This window comes from Canis lupus, chromosome 29 (assembly GCF_048164855.1).
Source record: "Canis lupus baileyi chromosome 29, mCanLup2.hap1, whole genome shotgun sequence".
Lineage (NCBI taxonomy): Eukaryota > Metazoa > Chordata > Mammalia > Carnivora > Canidae > Canis > Canis lupus.
In genome coordinates this window covers 29613262-29641059 of record NC_132866.1, presented here as the reverse complement: position 1 = coordinate 29641059, position 27798 = coordinate 29613262, and the positions used below count along the sequence as shown (strand labels likewise).

Genomic DNA, 27798 nt, shown 5'->3' with positions numbered 1-27798 from the left:
AATGAGTGAAATAAAGTTAGACATAAAGGTCTGCATTTAAGGGGAGAGATTCTGGCAGGAGCTGAAGATTTATGAGTTACCGTAGAGGCAGTGATTGAAGTCATGTGAATGATTAAAGGAAGTATGTAGTATATAAAAAGCAGGAGGACCCCTGTGTGGTGGGCTTTTCCTCTTATTTCCACCTGTCAAAATTCTTCAGTTACCATATTTCATTAATTTTAAGATGGCTTTTTTCACTTTTTTTAACATCTCTGGGAAAAGGATGCCTCTTATAATCAATGACATATCATAGTTTACTCTGAGTTCTTTTTTCCTTAGTGATGCATAATATAATAGTGTGTCATTCAACTGACAGTATCTTAGATTTAATGAGACATGACAAGTGTGAACCACTTCTTTGAACCACCGAGACACCTCAGATGAGCTTTCCTTATAACATGGATTTCAGTCTGCCTATAAAGAGATGTCTATCAACTACTAGACTGCAACTACTAGACTATCAACTACTAGACTTTCTTGACCCAGGGGTCAAGAAAGGCCCTGATTCTCCCTTTTGTTTCTCTAAGGATATAGTAAATGGTTCTGCCTGCAGAAGGACATCAATAAAAATTGCTTGAATTAAACTGGATTCCAAAGGAAGATATCAATTATTTTTAGAATTTCTGATATTTTGCAACTAGCCTCATCATTGTTCCTAATCCACAGTTAATTTGACATGCTTAAACGCATACTTGTTTTCAGATTGTTATCATCACATCTGATTCAAAACAGTTGATTATACGAACTATTTCAAGAAAACATACTCTAGGCATTCTGAGAGAGAATATTGAAAAGACAGTACCAGAAATCTTACAACAAAGTTCTCTGTGAGAAGAGAGAACAATGTTCACACATATTAATGTTAATGTTAATGAAGCTTTATTCATTTCCCTGATGACATGTGAGGCTTTGGGTGGCCCTTCTCTGTGTTTTCAGTTTCCCAGGATCTTCAGGGACCAACTACATGCTTAGACATGCATCTTTATTGAAGTAAAGGGCTCACCTCCTACCCAAGCATACACTATGCCCGCAGCATACTTCACACCTGGCAATGGCCAGGTAAATTTTCTGGTCTGCCCTGGATTATCTTTCTACCACCCTTCTCTCCACCATTTCTAGCCTTGGCATCCCATTGCTGAAGCTCTGTTTTCGCCTCTCATCTCTGGATCCTCAGATCACATGAAGTCATCAGCCTTCATTCTTTTCCAAGACTGTGGGTTGCTGAAGCCTCTCCAATGTCACAATAGGAAAGAGGAACTTGATTGTCATTCTTTTCTCTCTATGGGTCTTCCTATGCTGGTTGAGAAGTTGCTTTTCATCCTCTTTGAGATTCCTTCATTGCAAGTGGACAGCCAACTGTGTCTCTGTCTTGCTGGTCCTCTAGTCCCTGTTTCTTTTTATAGTACAATCTGGCATCATGATGTGGTTCATTAGTGCTCTTTCCTTCTCAGAACTCACTAAGGATTCAGGAAATTTAGTACTCTTAGTTTTAAATATAGGCATGTCATGGTTACTATGGAAATATGGGACTCCTCAGACCCATTTACCTTTTGTCATCATCTAGAGATTAAAATTAAAATTTCTTGGCAGTGCTTCCAATGCTTGCCAAGATTCAGACTCATCTGTCCTTAAAGTCATACCTCTCAGAACATCCTACACGCTGCTTCCTCTATCTAGGCCTCCAGCCAGATGAGACTTCACCATTATCCATAGTTAAGGTCAGAGGACTGCCCTAGAACAGAATTCCCAAACCTTGATTTTGCGATACTTGCCTAATCCTGTACTATATTTGCTTAATAGTTTTCTTTAAATTAGCCCAGGTCTAACATTACCATCAAATTTAATAGCCTCATCCTAAATAAGGATATCTATGAAACTGTGGTTTCATTTTGTTGTTTATAATTTTTTTCAAACACAAATTAAAATAAATATGACTATTCAAGTAAAAAGAAAGTCTCTGTACCATTTAAATAACTTCTTATGCCAGTTGTGGCCCATGGACCATGCTTTGGGAGGTATTGGCCTAGACTGTACCTGAGATCCTTTCCAACAATAATAGCTCTCTCTTCTCTGGGGATGCCATGCCCCCTCTGAGTCATTTAGGAAAATGCATTCAATTAATCTTTAGCTGGAAATGATTCAGCATTGGCCCTAGGGAATGAAATGTAACTTAATAAGCCTACCAGCACCTCTAATGCCTGGGATTCCACCCTCTTTATGCCTCCCCTCTGAGAGGTGCTGTTTGCACATTCTGCTTTTTCTGTAGCCTCTGCTTTCCTGCAGGGCCTTGTCTGGGTTTGCCTGACCAGATCTCCCCTCTGAGGGCTGTTTGTGTTTGCACACTCGGCTTGTCCTGTGGATTTGTCTAACTAAATTCCCCTTTGAGGGCTGTATATTTTGGCACAGTCTGGCTCTCTAAGGGATTCTTTTGTCCATTAACACCTCTTGTCTTGCAGTTACACCAAAGTCTCTGCTGCTCTTGCCTCAAGCAAATAAGTCCATACTATTCTATTCTTAATGATTCTTCTGTGTATTTCCATTTATTTTCTATACTTTCCACAATGACCATGTATAATGTTTATAATAAAGAACTATACATTTTAGTTTTTTAAAATGTGAAGGGGAGGGGAATGTGAAAGGGAACATCTGGCTGCAGACGATGGAATAAAGGCATTTTAACTTTATCTCCTTCAAAACCCACTGACAAAAACAAAAGTAATGAAATAGCAGTAAGAAGAAGGACCATTATCACGGAAACCACCACAGTATACCATAATTAGCATCCTTACCAAATGCTAGGCCTGTTTGTTTAAGACAGTCTTAAAAGCATACTCTTGTTGGCACTAAGAAATCTAGGCATAGGTGGGCCACCAGAGAAATGGAGAGTGTTCCTAGCAGAGACTTAGCTCCATACCACAGAAAAGACCAAATTGAACAAGAAACCATGTTGACTACTCACTTTTATTGTTTATCACATACACTTCTAGCAAAAACAGTGCAGTGGTGATAAAAGGAAAGGTGAGCTCATCAGTAGTAACAGTCTAAAGAAATTTACTGTGAGCTACACTGACCCTTGGAATTCAGAGAACAGAAGAAGGAGTATATATAGTTCCAGAGCAAAAGAAATAAAATCATGGTAGAAGGAGGTATGAACAATAAATCCCAATAGAAATAGTAGGTCACCTCTATAAACATATTTCCTCAGCAAATAGATGGCCCTAATCAAAGATGAGTAATAATCAGAATAGGAGAAATAAAATTGTAATTATTTGCTGACAATATTATTGTGTATGTAGAAAATCCACATGCATCTACAAACTATTAGAAATAAGTGAATTTAGCAAGATCACTGGTTATAATAAGGTCAACACACAAAATTGATTTCATTGCTATGTATTAACAACAACTATATAGAAAATAAAATTTTAAAAAAGATATAACTTCAACAAATATCAAATTTATCTAATAAAAAGTGGGTAAGACCTAACCTCTACCCTGAAAACCACAACATTATTGAGAGGAAATGAGAAATCTAAATAGATGAAGAGATTTAGCATATTCATGGAATAGAATACTCACTGTTATAAAGATGTTAATTTTCTCTAAATTAAAGTGTAGATTTAATGCAATCTCTATCAAAATTTCAGGGGGGTTCTTTTGCAGAAATTAACAAGCTGGTTCTAAAATTTATGTGGAAATGCTAAAGGCCAAAAATATCTAATATAATTTTGAAGAAGAAAACAAAGCTGGAAGAGACTAATACCACCAGATCTGGTGATTTATTATAAAGCTAGAATAATTAAGACATTGAGGTTTTGGTGCAAAAATAGACAAACTAACAAATAAAATGTAATACATAATCCAGATACATACCCTCACATCTATGATAATCTGTTTTATGACAAAGGCAACATTGCAGAGCATTGGGAAAAGGATGATCTTTTTCAATAAATGGTGTTGAGACAATTGGATATCCACATGGAAAGATGTTTATTGACCATACCTTATACCATATAATAAAGCAATTCCAGATGGATTGCAGAGCTAAATATGAAAGATAAAACAATAAAGCTTCTAGAGAAAACATAAGAGTACACCTTTATGACAGTGGAGTATGCAAATATTTTTTAAAACACAAAGAATGATGATTAAATTGAACAATTAAGTTAAGACCTTGTGTTTATCAAAAGGTGCCACCAACAGAGTGAAAAGGCAGGTGACTGAGTAGCAGAAGGTATTCATAGTACATGCATCTGTCAAAAGCATCATATCCAGAATATATAAAGGAAAGGATGGACAACTCAATGGAGAAATTAGCAAATAACTTGAATAGTCAGTCACCTCATAAAAGAAGCTACCCAAATGGCCAATGAACAAAGGAATAGGTGCTCAGTTTCATTATTCATCAGAGCAATATGAATCAAAACAACAATGCAGTAGAAGTACACATGCGCAAGAATGGCTGAAATGAAAAAAAAAATCAGTGTAGACAATGTTGTAGAGAAACCAGAACTTTCATATATCGCTAATAGGAATGCAAATCTGTACAAACATTTTGGCAGCATCTACCAAACCTGAACATATACATATTTTAGGATTCTGCTACTTTATTCCTAGGTATCCTCAGTAAAAATGGGCACATATATTCATATATTCACCAAGACACCTACTAGATGTCCCTAGCAGCACTATGTGTTATAGTTAAAATGTCCTCTAGCAGTAGAATGAACATATAAGTTGTGTATATTCACACAGTGGGATACTATACAGCAATGAAATGCACAATCCCATGACTATATCCAGCAGTATGGATGCTTCTCACAAACATGTTGAGTGAAAAAACCCAGACATCCAAAAACTAAGTACTACATGATTGCATTTATATAGAATATAAAAGTGGCAAAATTATTCTATGATCTAAGCAGCCAAGAGTGATTACTACTGAGACAGTAAGGACTGGAAGGGAGCATATGGGTGCGGGAGGTGTGCTTCTGAATTGCTGGTGATATTCTGATAGTTGATCAGTACTGGTTACATGACCATGCTCAGTTTGTGAAAATTCATTGAAAATTCACTTAGGACATGAGTTCATTTCTACATATTCAATAAAGTTTTTAAAGCCCAAATTAGTTTGTAATATTTCACAAAGGGGAAATCTCATCAAAAAACACATCTGGCTTCTCCTAAAAACATTTCAAGACCTGTCCATGGTGCCTTCCCTCCAAGAGGCTCACTGGAGTTGAGCCACAGCTATACTGTCATACAAGACACATTGGTGCCCTATGTCTAGCCTTCATAGGCCTCTGAGTTCATTCCCAGGAATAAAACCCATTCTGTCTATTGGTTCTAGCTCAAGTCTGAGTCCCTAGGGTAGAATTTACTCTTTTCCCTGTATATTCCCTTCCTCTCTGTCTGCTCTAGCACCCCACCATCAATCTCCACTCATATCTGATTGTACCTTACTCAGCACACCTCCAGTCATCTCTCCATGAAGACTTCTCTCCTGGCTGCCCTGGAACTTACCTGAATATATCTATCTTCACATCCCCCAAATCTCCCTTTCTCTTCCCTTATCTATACCTTTATTCCATTAATTCCTACACTCACTGATTTAACAAATATTTATTGAATATCTATTATATGTCAGACTTTATATCAGGGGCAGGTGAATTTGAGAGACCTACTCTCTAATGAGAAGTAAAGACAACCTGTGAGAGTCATTATATGGATAAAACATTATATGTATCCTGTGAAGTTTGAGACTAATTTTTTGTTAAGTAGGCTCCACACCCAATATGGAGCCCAATGTGGGCCTTGAACTCACAACCCTGAGATCAACACCTGAACTGAGTTCAAGAGTTGGATGTTTAACCAACTGAGCCACCTAGGCACCCCTGGGACTAATTCTGTCTGGGAAGGAGGGTGTGGGGGTTCTGGGTAATCCTTGTGGAAGACATAGTTTGGAAGCTGGGCTTTGAAGAATGAGCAGTACTTTGGATACTCAGAGAGTAGAGGAGGTAATTCCAGACAAAGGCTGGATTCTGGTTTCATTTGTGAAAAAAGTAAATACTTCAGTGTGGCTGAATATACTGAAGGGAAGCAGTGGGAAGTAAGGATGGAGAATTAAGCTGGGGTCAGACCATGGAGGGTCTTGGATGCCTCACTAAAGGCCTCACTTTATAGGTAGTACAGACTATTGAAAGGTTTTGAAAAATGGAGTACAGAGCTGGAAACAATCCCATTTTATTCACGTTCACCTCACCAATTCTAAATCCCTCGGCCTTCCTCGCCCCCTTACACTCTACTTACCATTACTGTCAATCATATTCCCAAATCTTTTTGAAAATCTCCTTGCCCAACTACCACAGCAGTCTAGGTACTGGGAGTGACATCACAACCTACTTCTTTCTCCCTGTTCCTTTGCTGGTGAGCCTGAAGTCTCCTTCAAGTGTGATTGCATGTGCTGCCTTCTTCTCCCAACCAACCAAATCTGATCAGGATAAAGAGTAGCTAGACAAAGGAGCAAAGCCACACAGGACTTGTCTTTGCCCTGAGATGCACCCCACAGATGGTCCTGGGCCCTGTCCTCCCTTTGGGGTCTCCTGATAAACCCTGAGCAGCCTGAGACCAAAGCCTGGTCCTGTACCCATACAGGCACCACTTCCCTCTCTGCCTCTCAGGCCTTTTCTTCTCCACTGAGCACATTTTCTCAGTATACCTCAGGAGGACTTTGTCTCTCTGAGATCCCTTTTACTGCAACTCCTTCACAGTGAACAGACATTTACAGTGTAAAACACTTGATCCTATTGGAACCTCACATTTACCCTTTGAGAGAGAGAGAGTGCCTGAAAAGGCAGTGTTTAGGTCTTTTGACTTCAAATCCACTGGTCCTTTCTTATATATAATAGATACTTAAAAAATATTTGTAGTATGAATAGACAAATGACTCAATATACATATTAATATCTGTTGAGGATTATGTTTCTCATTTTTTATTCTATTTTTCTTTTTGTTGTTTGTATGATTTGATTTTATAAGAGGCTTGACATGGAACATCTAATTTTAAGATAGTTTTTTTCTGCTCCAACTATCATATAAGTGGTTCCTGGGGTCCAGGCTTTAAAACAAATTACTTTTAAAAAGATACATGTGTTCCTCAAAAGGTTACATAGAGTTACTACATGACTCAGCAATTCTAATGTTAAGTACCTAAGAGAAACGAAAACATATGCGCACAAAAACTGGTGCATGATTATTCATAATAGCTAAAAAATGGATACAACTCAAATGCTCATCAACTGATGAGTGGATAAATACAATGTGGTATATTCATGTAATAGAATATTATTTGGCAATAAAAAGAAATAAAGTACTAATACATGTGACAACCTGGATGAGCCTTGAAAACATGCTAAATGAAAGAAGCAATTAACAGAAGTCCATATGTTACATGATTTGATTTATATGAAATGTCCAGAATAAGTAATTCTATTGTGACAGGAAGTAGATGAGTGGTTCCTTAGGGCTGGAGGGGCTGGTGGCAAACAGGGAGTGATGCTACTGATTGTGGGTATCGTTTTTGGGTGATGAAAATGTTCTAAATGTGACTGAAGTGATGGTTGCACAATTTTGTGAAGGTACTAAAAGCCATTGGATTGAACGCTTTAACTGGGCAAAGTATTTGGAATCTAAATTATATCTCAATAAAACTGTTAAAAAAGATACATGTTCATTAAGCAAAACTTAGAAAATCAATACATACAGAAGAAACATATTACCTATTATTCCACTATCCAGAGCTACCCACTGTTGACATTTCTGCTATACATTCTTTTTCTCCTTTTTCTGTGTACACACACACACACACACACACACATACACACACCCGGGGTCGTTTTCTCTATCCAAGTTTGTAGCCCATGTATTTGGCTTAGTGGTGATGGCAGGCATTTCCCAGAGATACGAATAGCAGGGGTTCCCAGTCAGGTAGGATTCCTGAGTCAGAATCCTGCTTCTGCTCCTGACTTACAATGGGTCCTGGGGACTCTCCTCCACCTCTCTAGGCCCTCACTTTCCTGAACTGTGAAATGAAAACAGTGATACCCATCTTCCATGGATGTTGTGAGGATTACATGTAAAGTCCTAGAAATACTATTTTTCTTCATTCATCCCTCAGTGAGGACCAGTTTTTTCCTTCAGCAGTCTGCTCTCAGCAGTAGCCAGCTCAGATCAGACTAGCTGGAGCTCCTGTCCCCACCTCATTTACTAAAGTATTCTCTCTTCTAGAGAGCATGCGGCAGGGTGGTGGAGAGCATGCGCTCTGGATGCAAACCACCAGGGACAAACTGCCACACACTTGAGCAAGTTCCTTAACTCTCTGTGACTCAGTTTTCTTATCTGTAATTATGTATAATAACAGCAGTAAGTTCATAGGGGTTTTTGAGGATAAAATGCGTTAATATCTATACAATACCCAGCACATTGTTAACCATTCTTACAATATTCTTACTCAAGTAAAAGACTACATTCTGCTTTCAAACTCTAAGCTATCCAAGCATTTGTTAGCTTGCTAGCCTGTGGTATCTCTTTCCTATAATCTGAGGCAGGATGTTACTGACTCTAAGCTCATAATGGTTGCTCACCCACATCCACGAGCCCACAGCACAAGTCAATTTTTGTTGGGCGAACTGAATAGTTAAGAATGTTGTTTCCATTAATTTTACTACCTACGTGCCTCCTGGAGGCAGGGAAAGGCAGTTTAGTTAAACCAAACCAAACAAAGCATTTTAGGGGTTTATAAATGCGTACTTATTTGCAGTTGTTCTAAATCATCCCAGCCAGATGGGCATGTTTTAAATATTTCTGAGGAAGAGATTTCACAAACTCTTTTAGTAACCTGTCTTAATGCTTCCAACCCATATTGAAAGTCTTCCGAATATCTAATGTCTGGAGCAACTTAACAGTTTGTCATCTAAACAGATATCTTTAAGAGTATGAATAATGGCCACAGAAACAAAGTGAGGCAATGCTGGGCAAAGTGCTGGGATGTATAGTCACCCCATGAATGGCAATTAGTTGGGAGTGCTGTTTTGAGTGCCGCCCACATTATTTTACTTAGTAGTCAACAGAGAAGAACAACTGGCTCTCATGGTCTGTGTAACAACCTTATATCCTTAAACTTTTACTTTTTTGTCAATGTGTGGACCAGAAAAAAAGAAGCAGAAGTCAAAGCAGGCAAAACTTGAAGAATTTGTTTCCTTGCCTTTTTCCCACTCAGAGATGATGATGATACTTACAGAGCACTTAATACGTAACGAGCACTCTCATGAGTGCTTTAGGTGTATTATTTTATTTAATCTTTACAAAAACTTGCATTGCTATCATTGTTTTGCAAATGAGGAACTGGGTCACAGAGAGAAGGAGCATCTTGCCCATGGGTATATAGTCAGGATCCACCCCTGATAGGAATCCAGGGGCTGGGCCTTTAACCTTTAACTCAGCTCCAGGCCTTCTGCAAGACCATGGCAGGTGAAAACTCTGTTATTCAATGCCCTGCTCCGACTGGCTGTGCCAGGCCAGTGGGTGGACTCAGTTTTCTGCTTTTTGAGATGGAACAAAGGGAGGTCTGAGCTAGAGGCTCTTCTGTGGAAGGGTGGTTGCAGTCCCTGTGGCTCCAAGGGGAAGAGGAAAAATGGAAAGAAAAGTGGATGAGAATTCTAGAAGGTCAAATTCAGCACAAGAAAAGAGATCTTTCCTCTCATTACAATCATCTTACACTAGACTCAGCTGCCCAAGGAAGTAGTGAGTTCTGCATGACAAAATGTACTCAAACAGGGGTAGGTGGTTTGCTTCTTGGGGAGGTTCCCTGGGGACCTGCCATTTACAAACATCTCTTGGGGAGCTTGTGAAATGTAGATTCTCAGGTCATGTCCCAAAAATGATGATTCCCAGGAATCTGCCTTTTAAAAAACTTTCCTGACTCTGACATAGGTAGCCCACGCAGACTTGCTGTAAAGGGATTCCTGTTTGGAGTGTGAGGCAAGATGAGGTGGAAGGCAGGGGTGAAGGGATAGAGAAAAGGGCTGACACACATCCCTTCTGAGCTGAACCATATGGTTTAGGTGAACTTTACTCTTTTAGTCTAATATTAATCTTCTTTTTGGATGTTTATCCTTGGTTTCCTGACAGAGAATGCTTGAGTGACATATGAGGTGAGAGATCTGGGGTGTAATAATACCATGTCATGGAAACACTCATAAAGCCATGACCCTATGGCATATGAATTCTACGTGGGGTTTGCACAGGTATTAAATGTTCTGTGGTTGGCTTTTGGAAGGCTGTTCTATCCTGACACCAGGATTTCTAAGCTGGCCTGGAGGGAAGCAGGCCTGCAGCTTCCTGGTGTTTGGAGCAGATGGGGAAAGAGTCTGAAATATTCCTTGTCATCACCTCCAGCTGACAGACCACAGGCAAAGGAGGCAACAGGGAGAAGTCAGACCAGTTGATCTGGGAGAAAAGAGAAATCAGTGGTGATGCCTTGTGAATGTTTCCTTCTTCGTGTTCCTCTCCAAATGGATGGGGTGTGTCCATGTGTGTGCATGTGTGTGTGTGTGTGTGCGCGCGTGTCTTTGTGTGTGTACCGATTGCATAGCACTTGTCTCTGGCTGGAGACAGTAATAAATCAGGGGCTACAAAACCACCACTAGCCACCTCCTGCAGGCCCTGTCAAAGAAACAGGCCTTCTTGAGAACAGCTGAACCGGCAGGATCCCCAGTACTGTGGCCCCCACCGCATGGGATGAAAATCACACATCTGGGATCTAGCATGCCAGATGTGCAAAGGGCTAACACAGAAAAGACACTGCTGGGAAGACCACATCACTTTCAAAAACATTAGTGAAGGCTTCAAAAATTTTTATAACCTTAGTCACCACAGTGCTTTTATCAGACTTGAAGAGCAGACTTCTTATACCTTGGTTCTTTGTCCTGGGGAGTCAGGAGGGATTCAGAACGATGTGGAACCCTTTGAGGCAGTGACAGTAAAGATCTAGAAGCTAAATGAATCCTGGTTGGAGTCCTGGGTTTGAAATTGATTCTACCAGTTACCAGGCAAATGATCCTGAGCAAGGTACTTTAACTCTATGAGCTACACTTGTTGATCTCCAAATGAACAGGGATAACCATATCTACCTCATTAGGACTGGTGTGGGGATTAAATTATCTCTGTGAGTCAACACAGAGAAAGTTCCTAGCCACATGGCAGAAAGGGGGAGATGAGAAGGCTCCACTGCTCCAGGGAGGATGGGTGGAAAAAGGGAAATTATTTCCTGCTCAGTGAAGCCCCAGAGGTGAATGGGGATAGAGCTGTTACGTGATTGTCCTGTGAGGTTTTCACGTTCCTGGGGCTGCTGGGAGAAGTGCTGCCTTATCTGCTCTACTCACTCTGGTTGGCTTCTCCTTCCCTGAGGCCCAACTGCTCCCTTTCCATCCCTTGAGGTTCTCATACACATCCTTCCATTCTGGTCTCCAGGTCCTTTCCTCTCATCCTTACAACCTAGCCACATCAGGAAGTTTTTCTGTAGAGCAGCAGGGACACGGGACTTGAAGATTAATGAGAATTATTGAAAGCTCCTCCCCAGCTAGGAAAGACAAGAGAGTTCCTGACAGCCAGTCTCTACTCTCATTGCGTTTGTGAGTTTTAGATTAAAAATAGGTTAGACTATTGCCAATGGGTATGGATGCAGTTTCTTTCTGGGGTGATGAAAATGTTCTAAAATTAGACAGTGATGATGTTTGCACAACTCTGAATACATTAGAAACCACTGAATTGTATACTTTAAAAGGGTGAAGGGACACCTGGGTGCCTCAGCGGTTGAGCGTCTGCCTTTGGCTCAGGGTGTGATCCTTGAGTCCCAGAATTGAGTCCTGCATCAGGCTTCCTGCATGGAGCCTGCTTCTCCCTCTGCCTGTGTCTCTGCCTCTGTGTTTGGGTCTCTCATGAATAAATAAATAAAATATTTTTTTAAGAGAGGGTGAATTTTATGGTGAGTTATATCTCAATAAAGTTGTTACAAATAAAATAAGTGAGACTATCTAGTTTTCCATTCTTCTGTCTTTCCGTAGTTTTAATTGAAATATAAATTATAATTTAATTATAATTTTAAATTACACATTTAAATTACAAAGTATAAATTTAATTAAACTATAATGAGCCATAACATATCACATAGTATTGTGAACCAAGATGAAACACTACCTCTACTCCTGCAGATCTACATTCCTTCTCATTCCGTCTTTCTCTCCCTCCTCAAGTACCATTGTGCCCATCAAAATCCAATTAATCTTTCCAGATTTATCCCATTAACGCTTTCTGGGTCTCCACCAGCAAGAGTCCTCTATCTAATCACTTATCAAACCTGTGCTTTTTTACACCTATCTGTTCTGCATGGGAAGGCTTCAAGTGGAGAAATGAAGGGGTAAAGGAGGATAATAACAGGAACACCCAGGGGTACTCATCTACCTAGGAGTCTTTCTCATTCATGTCTTCCAGGATAGCTTCCCAGTCTCTGACTCAGACTAGGGTTGGATCTGGTCTTCTGCCTCCTGGATCCTCCTACTCCACTGACTCCCAAAGAGCTGCTACAAAAGAAACTTCCTGATACATTTCTGTTTACTTTCCCTTCCTAATTAAGGACCCAACATGATCCAAGTTGCTTATTGAGTCCACCTAAGTGCTGAGAGGCCTTCTCTGGACTAGCTCTTTTGAATCTCACTGGCATCTCCTGACTCTTCTCAACATGCCCACTTGCTGTCTTTGCAAGGGTTCTTCCTGGCAGATGGAATTCTCTCTTGAATCTGCTTTTTCCTTGTCCCTCACCACATCCCAGAGCCAGATCTGAACATTCCTTATCCTGGAAGGAATTCTTTTTCTAAGTAGCCTTGCCACACATACCTGATCTTTCCTTGTTCAGTTTATGTCCAGGATTTTGTCCTTACTGGTAATATCTACATGGCATGGCTTCTGTTGCTTTTATGGCCTCACCACATAGTTTGATACACTGTACCCAGCAGGTACTCAGGTGAATATCTGCTAAAGTGAATTTTCTTCTTTTTTTAAGAAAGATTTTATTTATTTATTTATTTATTTATTTATTTATTTATTTATTTATTTTATTTAATTTATTTGGGAGTGAGAGCAGTGGGGTAGGAGGAGAAAGGGAGCAGCAGAGGGAGAGGGACAAGCAGATACTGCACTATGTGCAGACCCCTACATGGGGCTTGATCTCATGACTCTAAGATCATGGCCTGAGCTAAAATCAAGAGTCAGATGCTTAACCAACTGAGCCACCCAGGCACCACTGTTTTGTTTTTAATAATACACAGTTAATTAATTACTGTTAATTAAGTAATTAACTCTCAATTGTCTTTGTGTTAGGCACTTTGGGAGCTTTCTTTTCTTTTCTTTTCTTTTCTTTTTTCTGAACTTGGCCGTTAGAATGGGAAAACCAGCAGTCAGTGGTGACCTGGGTGGTTGGATTGTTTTGTCTGCTCAGCCCTCATCTACCGATTCCCTTAACTTTTCATGTAATGCAGAGCCATCAGATGGTTACCACAGAAGCAGCCCTTTGTACAACGTGACCTTATGGCCACAGATGGGGCTGGGGATCCAGGATGGGCCACTAACTAGGATAGGTCAACTGGAGCCCCTTCTTTCAAATGGCACCTTACATCTTCTGACTCTAAGTATGAGGCTTGAAATAAATCCTGTCCAATTTAAAAAATATTCCTTCCCAGGTTCTGTTTTCAACTGTATAGTATTAATTATTGTATGTTTAAAGTTCTTAGTACTGTACAGTGTAAAATCTCAAGAGTATAAATCTAATGAAATATGCTTGAATATGTTGTGGCTTGCTGAGGGCAGTGAGACTGTATAAATTTCTTTTTAAAATATAATTCAGGCAAATAAAGGCATTAAGTTATACTAGTGCAATGGAAGATTTATTATCTAAACTTGGAAAAGTCAGGAAATTCCAGAGTCAGATTCCAGGAGAGATATTTCTAGAAAAGAAAGTAGAAAAGACCTAATGCATGTCAGTACTTGGTTCATTTGCTGCCTGGTACAATAATCCTCTGGATTAAGTAAGCATGGGGATCATGTTGCATAGACTCAAGCCCTGTACCTTGCACAAAGGAGACCAATATTTAATGAATGATTGTTGAATAGATTTCAAAGGAGTAAAATAATTTCACATTTTTAAAAGCATTTATCCTGAGGTAACTAAGAAAACTACATTATCTCTGTTACAAAGAGAGAAATGTAGGAAGAGAAAAATGTAGTAACTGACTAGTGTCCCCTAGTGTCCCCTAACATGTCCACAGTGGACCTAGGACTGAATTCAAGATTTACTCCAGAGACTGGACTCCAATTTTGAAGTGACAATATTCATGGGCTGCTGACTTATTTCATGAGATGAAGAAACTGTGGGCAGAATCGTGGACATTCAGGGGTGCCTGAGTGGTACAGTTGGTTAACCCTCCGACTCTTGGTTTCAGCTCAAGTCGTAATCTCAGGATCCTGAGATCCAGCCCTGCTCTATCCCCCCATTGAACCCTGAGTCCAGCTCCATGCTCCATGCTCAGGGTTGAGTTTGCTTAAGATTCCTTCTCCCTCTGCCACTCCCCACTCAGCACTCTCTCCCTCTTTCTCTCTCTGTCTCTCTCTCAAATAAATAAATAAAACCTTAAAAAAAAAAAGAATTGAGGACATTCAAAGATGACTTCATAAAATCTCCCATAAAATAATTGCTGAGCAATGGAAGATCTTTAGGTCCACCTGATTCATTTCAGGGATTGGCAGTTAGGCCAGGCTTTTTTTCATAACTGTCCATGTCACTAGGATTTTGGTCTGTCTACTCTGGACTCCAAGTAGAAGAGAATTTCTTTATTCCTTTTCTGTTCTTATCTGGCTTTACTTCTAATTCCAAAACAAATTGATTTCCAAATATAGAATCTCTCTTCTATTGAGGCAAGATGCTATAGTTGACTTATTTGTTGTCCAGAGGTAGCATCTATGTGTTCCAGAGGTCAGTTTTATTTGTTTCTATAAGCATATAACCACATCTCAATGTGTCTCTTTCTGCTTTGGCCATGACGCTAATTTTCTCTCCTTCTTCATCTGATCTGCACATGTTTATATGCCTTAGGAATGACTTAGGTTGGGCTTCCTCCTTCTGAAGGTACTTTGTACCTGTCATTTGTATCCTGCCAACTGCATGCTCTCCATTTCTCCCCTTTTCTGTTTTCTTGAGAATGAATTCACCTTCCATGACTAATGTAATCTGTAAGCAGCCTTCATGCTGATTCCACAGATTTTAATTTCCTAACATTTCCCTGTAGACTCTTCCTAACATCCTCTTTAAAAAGAAAATCCCCTTCTTGGGAGTTAGTCAGAGGCTCCACATGGTCTCCTGTGTGAACTCCCTGCAGGAACTCAGGTGCCTTAGGTGGTACATGGCCACACTCAGGCAAGATCTGCACAAATAGAGTAGAGTGTCCTAAGAATGCGTCCTAAGAATTTCTACCAACATGCACTAGGAACCAACTTTTGCTAAGCACCCTGAGTGGGGTGGCATATAAGACAGAGATTAAAAAAAAAAAAAAATTGAAAAAAAAAAAAAGACAGAGATTAAGTGAGTAAGGCCTCTGACCTCAAAGAGCCCTTGAGTCCTTGAGAGTCCCCAAGGCTAAAATACATAGGAGATAGTGTGATATAGTAGGAAGGACACTGACTTTGGGGCAGCAGATCTGCATGACCTTGGACCATTTACTTAAGTTTAATGTCATGTATCAAACCTAAAAAAACTTTAATTGCTGAAGAGAATAAGCTTGTCACAGAGTATGCCACCTGTGTAGATGAGGGGCTGAGGTTAAAAATCACCAGCACAATTAGGCAGTCCCTGGAGACTGCATCTAATTTAATTAGTCCTGATGAAGCATACCTAATGGGATGACTACTATATTTCTTTCTCTTTTATACAGCTTGAGATATAGTTCATGTACCATATAATTCATTGATTCATGTATAAAATTCAATGGCTTTTAGTATATTCACAGTGTTGTGCACTGCACCCATCACCACAATTTTAGAATATTTTTAAAAAAGAAACCTTGTGCCCCTCAGCCATCACTCCTCAACACTGCTCTCCCCCCACCCCTGTCCCCAGCCCAGGAGAGCGCTAATTTACTTTCTGTCTCTACAGAATTGCTTAGTAGAGACATTTCATATAAATGGAATCATACAATATGTGGTCCTCTGTGACTGGCTTCTTTCACTTAGCACTATTATATTTCCTGAAGACAGAGGTATCCTAAATGTTTGTCAAAGGGGAAGTTGCTAAAAATAGCAGGGTATAGCCATACTGTGGATCACTGTAGCACTTTAAAAATAATGAGCTAAGTCTACATATGTTGATAAGGTCTCCAATCTATGCATACAAATACAAAATATTAAAAAATGCACAATAAAATGATAAAAGTACAGAACTGAGGGAGGGGGAAGAAGAATAAGACTGAGGATGGAATACAAAGAAAATTCTCCTTATTTGCAATATATTAATTTTTTTCAAGGACAGTTTATTCATGTATTACTTTAAAATTAAAAATTGATTAAAAAAGGGAACATTAGATTTCAGATTTCTGGTTTCACATGTAAGGAGCTTGGAAGTAGACACTCCATCCTAATAATAAGTAAAAAGCTAAACAGATTAAAAAATCAACAACTCTTCTTGGATCTGTAAGAGAGGGGAGGGTGCAGTGAACACCACTGCCCTCAAGACAGAAGACAGGTGAGTATGGGTCACCATTGCTAAGGGGAACAAAGACTTGGGAGCAGAAAACGTTGTGGGAACAAGTGCCCCACAGGGAGAACTGAACTGTATTTGACCCTAAGATTTAAAAACTCTAGGGGGACCCAGTCATAGAGGGGCCCCACAATTCTGTGAGAGTTGCCTCCTGGAGCTTGATCAGGTTCCCACAGTAAATATCAGAGAAAAATTTCCTTGGGCCATTGGCAGAGGACACAGAGAAGGAACTACTTTAAAATCCAACAGAACACTGTTCTTCACAACTAGTTAACCAGAGCCTAACCTGCTGGGGTTTTCTCAGAATCTAAGTGATGTGGGGAAGGAAATTACCCAACTCCAGCCCACTCTAGCTATCCTGTCTCACTTAAGGGGGTTTAAAAAAAAAAGGGAGAGAAATATTTGTGAGATTCCTAGTTCAGCGACACAGGTTCAGGGAGACCTAATCATAGGACTACAGAATGTTTCCCCTCCCCCACACCTCAGCACCACCTTACTAAAATCCTATTTATAGCAGTTCTTTTTTACCCAGCATATCATGTCCAGCTAGCAAGAAAAAATTATAAGACATATCTAAAGTAAAATAAGCACAATTTGAAGAGACAGAGCAAGCATCAGAACCATACATGGCAGGGATATTGGAATTATCAGGCTGGAAATTTAAAACAACTAGTATTAATATACAAAGAGCTATAATGGATAAAATAGTCAGTGTGCAAGAACAGACAGACAGCAGAGCAATGGAAATCCTAAGAAAGAAACAAATGCTGGAGATAAAAACTGTAGCAGAAAAATAGAACACCTCTGATGGCCTTATGAGTAGACTGGACACAGCTGAGGAGAAAAAGAAAAATCTCTGAGCTAGAGGATATATCAGTAGAATCTGTAGAGGCCTGCTTTTAGGCCACAGGCTTGAGCACTGGCAACCCAAGTGAGATAAAAGGGTCACAGTCACCACTGGGCTGAACAAAGGCCCATTAGGTGACCCACCTCAGAAAATCCATAAGCCCTAGCTGACCAGTGGGCTACTTACAATCAGACACAGGTACCAAAAAGGAAAATTGCATACATTCTCATACCTCCTCTCTCCCCCTTAGCTACAGCCCCTCATCACTGCCTCCTGGCAAGCAGTCTCTCCTTCACTGTCCTGCCTGCTGCTCCCTTGTGTCATATTCAGTTAACTTCTATCTCCTTTGTTCTGCCTCAGATGAATTCTTTCACCACTGGCACTGCTGGCCTTCACTCAATTGGGTCATTCCACAGAATCCTCGGAAACCGGAAATGGAAGAGAACGAAGACAGAAAAAGAGAACATCAGAAATGAGAGAGAGAGAGAGAGAGAGAGAGAGAAGTAGGCTTCCTTGAAAAGTCCCCAGAGGGAAAGTGGACAGGGAGTCCCAGTGCCCTGAGAGCTCCCAAAGAACTTGGGACCATTCAGATATCACAGACCTCTCCAACTGACCCAGTGTGCAGACAACTCCTTGGATAAAATTTAGGTGCAGAGCAAAGCCCAGGAAGGAATGAGGCCGTCTGTGTCCTGGAGTCACAAACAAGGTCTACTTCAACCACAGGATCACCCCAAATTGTGCTGTTTACTACTGATTTCAAGGGAAGTGGGGGACTGGAACTGAGTAAGAAGACTGCCAGGATCCAGGATAGAGAAGGGAACCAGGAACTGCATTATCCAGGATGGCTACACAAAGAGCAAGATTCAATTTCTAGAAACTTGGGAACTACCCTAACTACAGGAGCCTCCACAGAGATTAGTGTCCACACAGAGAATAGTGGTGTAGCTCTTAAAACAAGAGAAAAGGGAACTTTCTTGTCTTTTTCTTTATTTCTTTCTTTCCCTTTTTTTTTTTTTTTTTCCTTTTTACTATTTTCTGAGATAATAGGGAAGAGAAGCTGGGCAAACTAAATCTGCAGCCAGTCATTATAGGGGACAATCCCTTGAGGATCCTTGAAAAGGAAAAGGCATCAGATAGGGTCTTAAGTTTTTAAGCAGCTAATTAAGGATTATGAGAAGAACTTAGGTTTGTTTTCAACAGACTGTGTTGTTGCTTAAGACCTAAGCATGACTGAATTTGCACGTATAATAATCACCTTAGAAGGGATGTGTGCCATCTACCTATGTAGGGATAGAAGCCAGGTCTCCACATAGCTGTGGAGCTCCATGGTAGATCTCAGGTAGAAGAGAGCAGAGCTGGAAGGTCACAAAAACAGTTAAGATGGAACTCATCTATTCTAACAGATGCCCAAATATGTAACGTCACTTGCCTGAAGTCCAGTGGTGAATTTGTAGTGGCAAGCATCATAGAAACATAGATGATAAAATAGTTAATATTTTATTAAGTGCTCATTATGTGTCAAGCACTGTGCTAAGCATTTCATATTCATTATTTCTATTAATCCTCACAACAGCATTATGATGCAGATGTTACCATTATCCCCATTTTACAGATAAAGAAATAACTCAGAGAGATTAACTAATTTGCTTAAAGTCTAACAGCTAGTAAGAGACTAGAATGATACCTCATGTTTATGGATTTTAGTCTGATATAATTTTCAAGATGCCAATTCTTGACTTTCTTGTCTCAGGCTTCCTACAACTGAAATCTTTAATTCCTCATAGCTTCCAAATTGAAGACAGGCTTCTTAATCCTTTCTTGTCATTTTTTAATTGTATATTTGAAGTAAATTCATCTGATAAAGACAAGAGGTTATTTTAGTAAATAATTTTCTGCTAGAATTTTGTTCATCCTGTGTGAACCTCTAGTTGACACGATGACACTTATAACCTCAGGAGTTTATTGTCACTGTTTAAAATCGAAATTGACTCCTGAGTTTCCAAGTGGAGTGAAAGCTCTGCTTTACTTTTTATTGGAAGAAATATATGTAAAGGTCAAAAATGAGTTCAGAAATAATTTGGATATTATATATATTAAGCTACAAAGTGATGAACTTTTGATCAGAGATAAGAGTAGGTTAAAATAATCAAAGGTGTTGTAGAAGAGCACAAATCACCAGGGAAACAATAAAAATTCTGGCATTTGAGAAGGTGGATTACATTTACCAAAGGGAATAGTGTAGGCTGGGGTGAGGGGGAAGGCACGAGTCTTTGAAGACCACTCACCCACAGAACAAGTCAACTGAAGACAATTGAGATATAAAAAGCAACTCAATTTGGTTTAATATTTTTTATTTTGTGAGGAACATGAAATGTTTAACTCATCTGCTTTTTCAATTATGAACAGGAAACATAAAACTATAGTCAATAAATACACCAAAAATTGTAATAAAAACTACTCCAGACCCATGTTACAGCCAGTGAAAGAGGAAAAGGAGAAGCAGAGAAAGAGGGAGTGCAGGGGAGAGAAAAGAGGGCTCTCAGCAGGGTCCCAGACACCTCTGCATCAGTCTCTGTCAGGCTGCTCCCTCTCCTGGAGTGCCTGCCTCAGGACTATCCTATTTCTTTGTTTCTTTGCTGCCTAAACTTCCCAGGCATTCCCTTTACTCCCCAGCTCCCCCCTCCCCTTCCTCCCCACCCTGCTCTGAGGAAACTTGGAGAAGATTATCAATGACCCCTTCTCTCACACAGCCCTTGTTCTCTCTGGCCTTCCTCTGGAACTTTCAGTTGCTAATCAGCCTTTCCTTCTTCTTTTTAAAAAATTACCAAAGAAATATATATTCACATGGTTAAAAAAAAGAACAATAAAGGCTTATAATGAAGAGTGTCACCTCACCCAACAAATATACTATTTCTTAATTATTAGTTTTAGAAAAATCCCTGATTTTCTGAGATGAAAGATGGGGACTTAGCCCCCACTTTTTCCTTCTTTTCTTCTCCCAACAGAACTAAATTATATTCTTGCTTTCTCTACTGTCCACCTTCTGCATATGGGGCTCCCTGCACGGAGCCTGCTTCTCCCTCTGCCTTTGTCTTTGCCTCTCTCTCTGTGTCTCTCAGATTAATAAATAAAATCTTTAAAGATAAAAAAGAGAAACCCTCACCTCAAAACACTTCCTTTGCTGTGTCTACCAATCCTAAACTATATTGTCATGATACTTAACTAATCCTAATCAAGCCCACACACTGTAAGACTTACTCTAAACTACATCTCAAAAAAAAAAAAAAAAAAGCCTCATTAATACCCCAACTTTGTCTTTGCCCTTCTGAGGACTTTGATTACTCTTGCTGTTTTGTATGTGAGACTGTGATTCTGGGAGAGATCTTCTCTCCAAACCTTCTGTCCTATGGGAGCTGGAAATCCATCAAATTTTCTAACAGAGATGGCTAGCCATTAGGATGGGACCCAAGTCAAGAGGTGCATAGTGACACTTTTAACCAGTTCCACAGCCTCTTGTGGGTGTGACCCAGTCTAAATCTAAATCTGATTCAAATTTCCAGGCCATACTCCTTCTTATTAAGTACTCATGCAAAGTCCAAATTCATGAACTTACTTTCTAAGTAACATAATTTCACAAGGGATAATTTAGAATTATGGAGTTTTTCACATAGAATAAAAATGCTCAATTGAGAAATACCTTAGAATGAAAAGCTTGTAAATATCAAATGGTCTCCAGTTTTTGACTGGCACGAAGAATCATACAAAAGAAATTTAAATTCCAAAATCATTTCCTTAAGAGATTCTTTGGCCAAGGAAAAGGAAACATGTGAAACATTTAAAACTTTTTTTTTAGATACCCCCACAACTCACAACTTGAAACAAATGGCCCTCATCTTACTCTTCCTCTTTCTTCATCCCATGCTCTTTCATGTCCCTCTGCTTCTCTCCTTCACCCTCTTGCCTTCTCTCCTGGATGGGCAGACACTCTAAAGCTCAATTACCCCTTAAAGTTAAACCCCTTTCAGAACAGGGAAATCCTCTGGCTTTTGATTCCTGGTCTTTCTTTTTCTTTTTGAATTATAGTTTTTGTTTTCTTTCCTTTTTTAAAAAATATATTTTATTTAAATTCAATTTGCCAACATATAGTATAATACCCTGTGCTGATTCCTGGTCTTGATCTGAGCTGAGAGAAGTCATGGAAAAAAAGACTTTCCAAAAGATAGATTGAAATTTGCAGAGAAATTTAGAATAGTTTTAGTTGTGTATGATTCAGGGCTCCCAGAGTAGTCTATACCCATTTGTTCATATGTTAATGGGAATCTTCGATGCAGAAACTCGGATGGAGAAAGCGGAATGGGAAGACCCTGAGGCTGTCTTAAAAGACCTAGAATTACACCGGAAGCTCCAGTTTGGTCTTGTAAGAAAAGAAAGGGTAAGTGCATCTGAGACTTCAAGGATAAGCTCTTTAACACTTAGAGACAGCAGCATTCAGGGCAGATCCTGAAGCAGAGGTGACTCTTGGCTCCTCTCACCTTTTGTGAATGGCTTTTAACCAGAAATAGCAGATTTAATATGCAAGTGAAATCTGAAATGGGAATGAATCCTATTGCCAGACCATTAATCCTTCACTGTATATTTTCAAAGATTCTTAGAACAAAAAAAATAGAATAACATTTGCTACAGTAGTGGTCTCCATTACTGTGGTAGGCAATATACTCAGCTTTTCCATATCAATAGGTTATTTTTCTGTTTTTCTACCATAATAACAGATTATTGTTCCATTTTGTAAAATAAGGTCATTAATTTTCCTGTTTTTCCCTCCATCTCTCCTCTCACCTTCCACCATCCAACTTCTATCAGCGCTATCTTTACTTGTATAATTTTCCAAGGCTTTGATAATATTTATGAACTATTCTATAACCACGGTTATTTCTCATTATTTGTCTAATGGTGTATTCTAAATATTAAAAACTGAACGTCATATCAGCTTTTAGTTTGCTTATATTTGAATTGCTACTTTCTGGTTTAATTCTCTCCTCTCCTTCCATCTCAGAATGCCTGAAAAGCCTTTCTGTTATTCTTGAACTCTATTGCTTTATCATGTTTCAGTTTTTTCCTAAAATCTCCAACATACTGCCTGCTTCATCAAATTGCCATTTTCTCCCCAGAAACCCTCCTCTGGGAGTCCTCCATCTTCCTGCCTCAATCTTGATCTTCAGCTCTGTAGATTTGTTACCCAGCTGGTGCTTTGTGGACTTTCATGTCTGAAAATTTCTCTATTTTGACCTCACATTTGATTCAAAGTTAGATGAGGTACAGATTTCTGAGTTAAAAACTATCTTTTCTTAGAACTTTAAAAGAACTGTTCTATTGAATTTTGGCCTCCCATGTTGTTGATGAGAAATGTAATGCCGTCTATGCTTTATTCCCTTTTCCCTCTGGAAGCTTTTAGTATTTTCTCCTTATTCTTGGTTTTATGAACATTTTAAGTGATGTGTATATATGTAGATCATTTTTCTTTCATTCTGCTCAGAATTTTCTAGGCCTTTAAAATGTCAAGACTTTTACTTCCCTTCTGTTCTGGGACATATTCACTTCTAGGATATTTTCTTATGTTATTTCCTTGACCACTTCCTCTCTTCCATTTGCTTTGTTCTCTCTTATTAGAAACCTACTAGTGAAATTGAGGCCTTCTAGTCCTCTCCACTTCATAAATCTTATCTCATTTTTTTCTGTCTCTTTGATTTTCTCTTTGCTCCATACATGGGGACTCTTCTCTACTTCATTTTCTATTATTATTGTTATTATTATTATTTTGAAAACCATATTTTTAATTTCTAAGAGGTCTTTATTTTTTAATTATTCCCCTTTTTAGTATACAAGATAGCCTGCTGTTCTAATTTTCGAATGTAATACACTAGAGGCCCTCTTAGTTGACTTCCATTAGTTAGCTTTTTGGATTAATGCATACTTTCCTGTCCCTCTGAGAAGCATAATAACTCACAGCATGCTCATGACTAATAGGCCACTCACAGGTTTGCCCACATTCCTACTTCCATCAGCTGAGATGAATACCTATCAAGAAGAGTTGTGTTTTTTTCCCTCAAATTTTGTAATGCCAATGATGATTGTTTTTCATATATATAATTTATGATGTAAACCAATAAAATATGAAGAGACTTGTTACTTTCATGAAAACTAAGTTGAATATTTTGGAAAGACTTGGTACATGAGAGACCTACCAAAAAGAAAACTGCTGCCAATTAGGTGTGGACAAAAACAGAGGAAAATATCATAAAACTGTATAAAGATTCTAGTCACAGATTTTTCTCAAGTATCTTTAATATCTGGCTCTGCTTTAAAAAAAAAAAGAAATTGGGCACACCTGGGTGGCTCAGCAGTTGAGCATCTGCCTTTGGCTCAGGACATGATCCTGGGGTCCAGGATTGGGTCCTACATTGGGCTCCCTGTGAGGAGGCTGCTTCTCCCCCTGCCTGTGTCTCTGCCTCTCTCTGTGTGTCTCTCATGAATAAATAAATAAAATCTTTAAAAAAAAAAAAAAGAAATTGGAAAAAGGCAAAAGGAGCTAAATACATTTTGGATTAAAAATTTTTGTATTCTTTTTTCAGTTTTACAAATCCTGAGACTACAAAATAAGACTATTTTGACCTGCCATTTTTCAGAAGAAAACCCCAAAATATTTTGAGGCTTGAAATTTTTAAATCCCTAAAGTCCCAAATATATTTACTATACAGATTTTTTAAAAGAACTTGAGTTCAACCTTAGTACTCAAATACATACTTTATGCTATTTTGGTCCTATAACATTTCCACTCATATAAATAAAGAATTAATTTTATAGAGCTACAAATATTATGCCATGAAATGATACACTATTAAGTCCAAGTGGTTAAAAAAATCAATTGAATAAACCATGTGAAACTAACCCAATGAAATGTTAGTGAAACTAAAACAGACGTATTAAGTTTCTGACCCCCAGACTTGAGGTGGTTCTGCTATCACTGAATGAAAGAGAACTGGACTTGAAGTTAGAAGAACCAGTTTCAAAATCATTTTAGCTGTGTGGCATTAGGCTAGTCAAAACCCTTTTGAAACTTAGTTTTAAAAAGTGGGGACAAATATCAAATGTTTACATGTCTGAAAGGATTTTTGAGAGTGAGGAAAAAATGTATTTAAAAAATTTTAATTCTGAAATTATTAGAGATTCTTAGGAAGTTTCCAAGATAGTATAGAGGTCTCTTGTACCCTTCCCCAGTTTCGCCTAATGATTACATCTTAAGGTAATTACAGTACAATATCAAAATAAGGAATCCGACATAGGTATAGTATGTGTGTAGCTATATGCCATTTTATCCCATGTGTACATCTGTGTGCCACCAGAACAGTCAAAACATAAAGCTGTTCCACCACAGAGGTCTCCATTATGTTTCCCATTTATATCATTCTCACCCCTCTCTCCTCTCCCCCATTCTCTAATCCCTGGCAAGAAATTTGTTCTCCACCTCTATGTTTTTGTCATTTCAAGAATGCTATACCAATGAATAATACATTATTTAATTTATTTTTGATATCGGCTTTTTTCACCTAGCATACTGCCTTTGAAATCCAATCAAGTTCTTACGTGTCCACAGTTGACTTTTTATTCCTAAGTAGTATTCCATGGTACAGATATACCACAGTTTAACCATTCACCTATTAAGAGATATTTTGGTTATTAACAGACTGTAAACTATTATTAATAAAGATGCTATGAACAATAGTGTATATGTTTTTATGTGAACACAAGTTTTCATTTCTCTGGAATAAATGCCTAGGGATACAATTGCTGAGTTATATGATAAGTGTGAATTTAGTTTTTAAGAAATGTTTTTCCAGAGTAGCTATACTATTTCACAGCAAAGTGTGACAGATTAAGTTTCTCTGCATTGTCATCAGCAGTATAAAGCACTTGAAACTGTAAAAGGTAGACAAATCTGAGGTAGGTTGTTATTATTGCCAGAACTACAGAAATGCCAATTCTTTCTTTCCAAAGCTCCTGAAACTTCTATGTATTGGGTCCATTCTTCTAGGCTGACTAACAGGATAAACAGAAAGATAGGAATACTGTGTGGTTATGTTGAAGCCAGGTGGACAATGAGGTGATGTCCTGCTGAGTAGAATTGGGAAGCGAGAGGAAGAGAAGAATGTCCAAGTCAAATCCTGTCTGATGGTCTGACAGGCAGGGTTACCTTAAATCATTCACATTGGATTCCATTTACAGCTCTCAGACTCCCAGCCATGGTGAAAGTGTTATAGTCTCAGCGGGGAGGCGGAAGAGCTTGACCAACTTATTTTTTTCATTAGATATGAATAGGAAGCCATGAAGAAAAGAGTTTAGGTGACATTTTCTATTATAGTGTATCCTACTTAAATTAACTCAATACAAGCCTAGAAGTAAAACATTTGTCATGGTAGATCCATATGCTAGGCTATTGTAGCATAGTAGGTCATAGGGATTTATAGGTTAAAAGTATCAGATCAATCTAGAAAAATAAAATGTTAATAAAATAATTACAGGGACTCAAAGGCTGGGGACTAGAATCATCTCGAGGCATTTTTACTCACATATTTGGTGGCTGATATTGGCTCCTGGTTGGGACCTCAGATGGGCTATTGATTAGAACACTTTTATGTGGCCTCTCTGTGTAGACTAGTTTGGGTTTCCTCAGAGCATGGAGGCTAGGATGTAAGAGTAAGCATCCAGAGTGCCTCTATTTTAATAACTAGTCTTAGAAATCACATAGCATCTCCTCCCGAATTCTATTTGCAGAGGCTGTCACAATGGCACGCCCAAATTCAAAGAGAAGGAACATAGAGCCCTCTCTCTAAAGTGGGAATGTCAAGGTCACAACATAAGAACATGTGGGATGGGAGACATTTCTCTGGTAGTCTGGAAAACAAGGTGCAAGAATACTTCCAGGTATTAGGTTGAGTGAATTTTTATTGCTCTAAGACCATGTAGGAGCAGCTCTGTTTTTGAGAGCAGCTCTTCTTTTCTCAACTAATTTTGTTTATGGTTGGGAATTTCAGGGCCTGGGGAAGGTAGCCCTTGGATGGTGCTTCTTCCAATGAGACTGAGCATGCCCCTCACCGAGACAGCTTTCTGAGGAGAAGCCATGCCCCAGTGGGCTATTGGCTTCCCTGACTTTGCCCCTCAAGGGAATCAACCAGGGTAAGCAGGTTTTGTAAACCACGTTATGGACTATTAGAATTAACAGGACCTCTCAAACTTGAAAGATGGAGGTGAGGAAAAGTTATAAAGCACTGATTGTCCAAAACTTAACTATTGAGTAGAGCTAAGCAGAAAGAAAAGATTTTAGGGTTAGAATTTAAATATGCGCAGATTCTACTTAAGTGAACTTGACAACCAGTTCTGAAAAGCAATTCATGATTTGTAAGCAATCAGTGATTCTGGAATTTCTCATTAGTTGCATGTAGTACATATGAAATGCTCAATAAAATATTGAGAATGAATGAGTTTTAATTTACCTCAATATAAAACTGAGGAACATAAGGAGAAAAAAGTAAATCAAGTCTTGGGCTCTCACTGTAGAATGTCTTCCCTCTGCTCCACCCTGCTTCCCACATTGCCTATGTGAATCACTGCCTGGAGAAATCCTGAAGCTCTTCAAACTCAGTTTGATGTCACCTCTGTAGAGTTTCTCCCTGCCCATACAGAGCTAGTTGCCTGCTCCCTGGTGTTCATACATCTATCTGCGCATTCTTATAGTACGGCACTAGCCACATGAGTTATACTAAGCTGCTTATGTGTCTGTCTTTGCCACCAGACTAAGAGATCTTTGAAGGCAAAAATGGTAATTTATCCATGTTTGTAACCCACTACTTAGCATAGTGCCTGGAATATAAGAGAAAATTAATGAAGAATGAGAATAAAGGGGGTAAAGAGGTCAGAAAAGCAGGCAGGCAGGAAGGAAAGAGAATGAGTGGATAGTTTGATGGGGTATTTCAGTTTTTCAAATAAATGTTAGATCTCT

The 27798-nt window shown here is 39.0% G+C and overlaps 1 protein-coding gene across 4 annotated transcripts in view; it reads right to left on the bottom strand.

The window, feature by feature from the left end:
- Nucleotides 1-27798, bottom strand: part of HPSE2 (heparanase 2 (inactive)) — a 629145-nt gene that overhangs the window by 75880 nt on the left and 525467 nt on the right. The gene's annotated exons all lie outside the window — the stretch shown is intronic.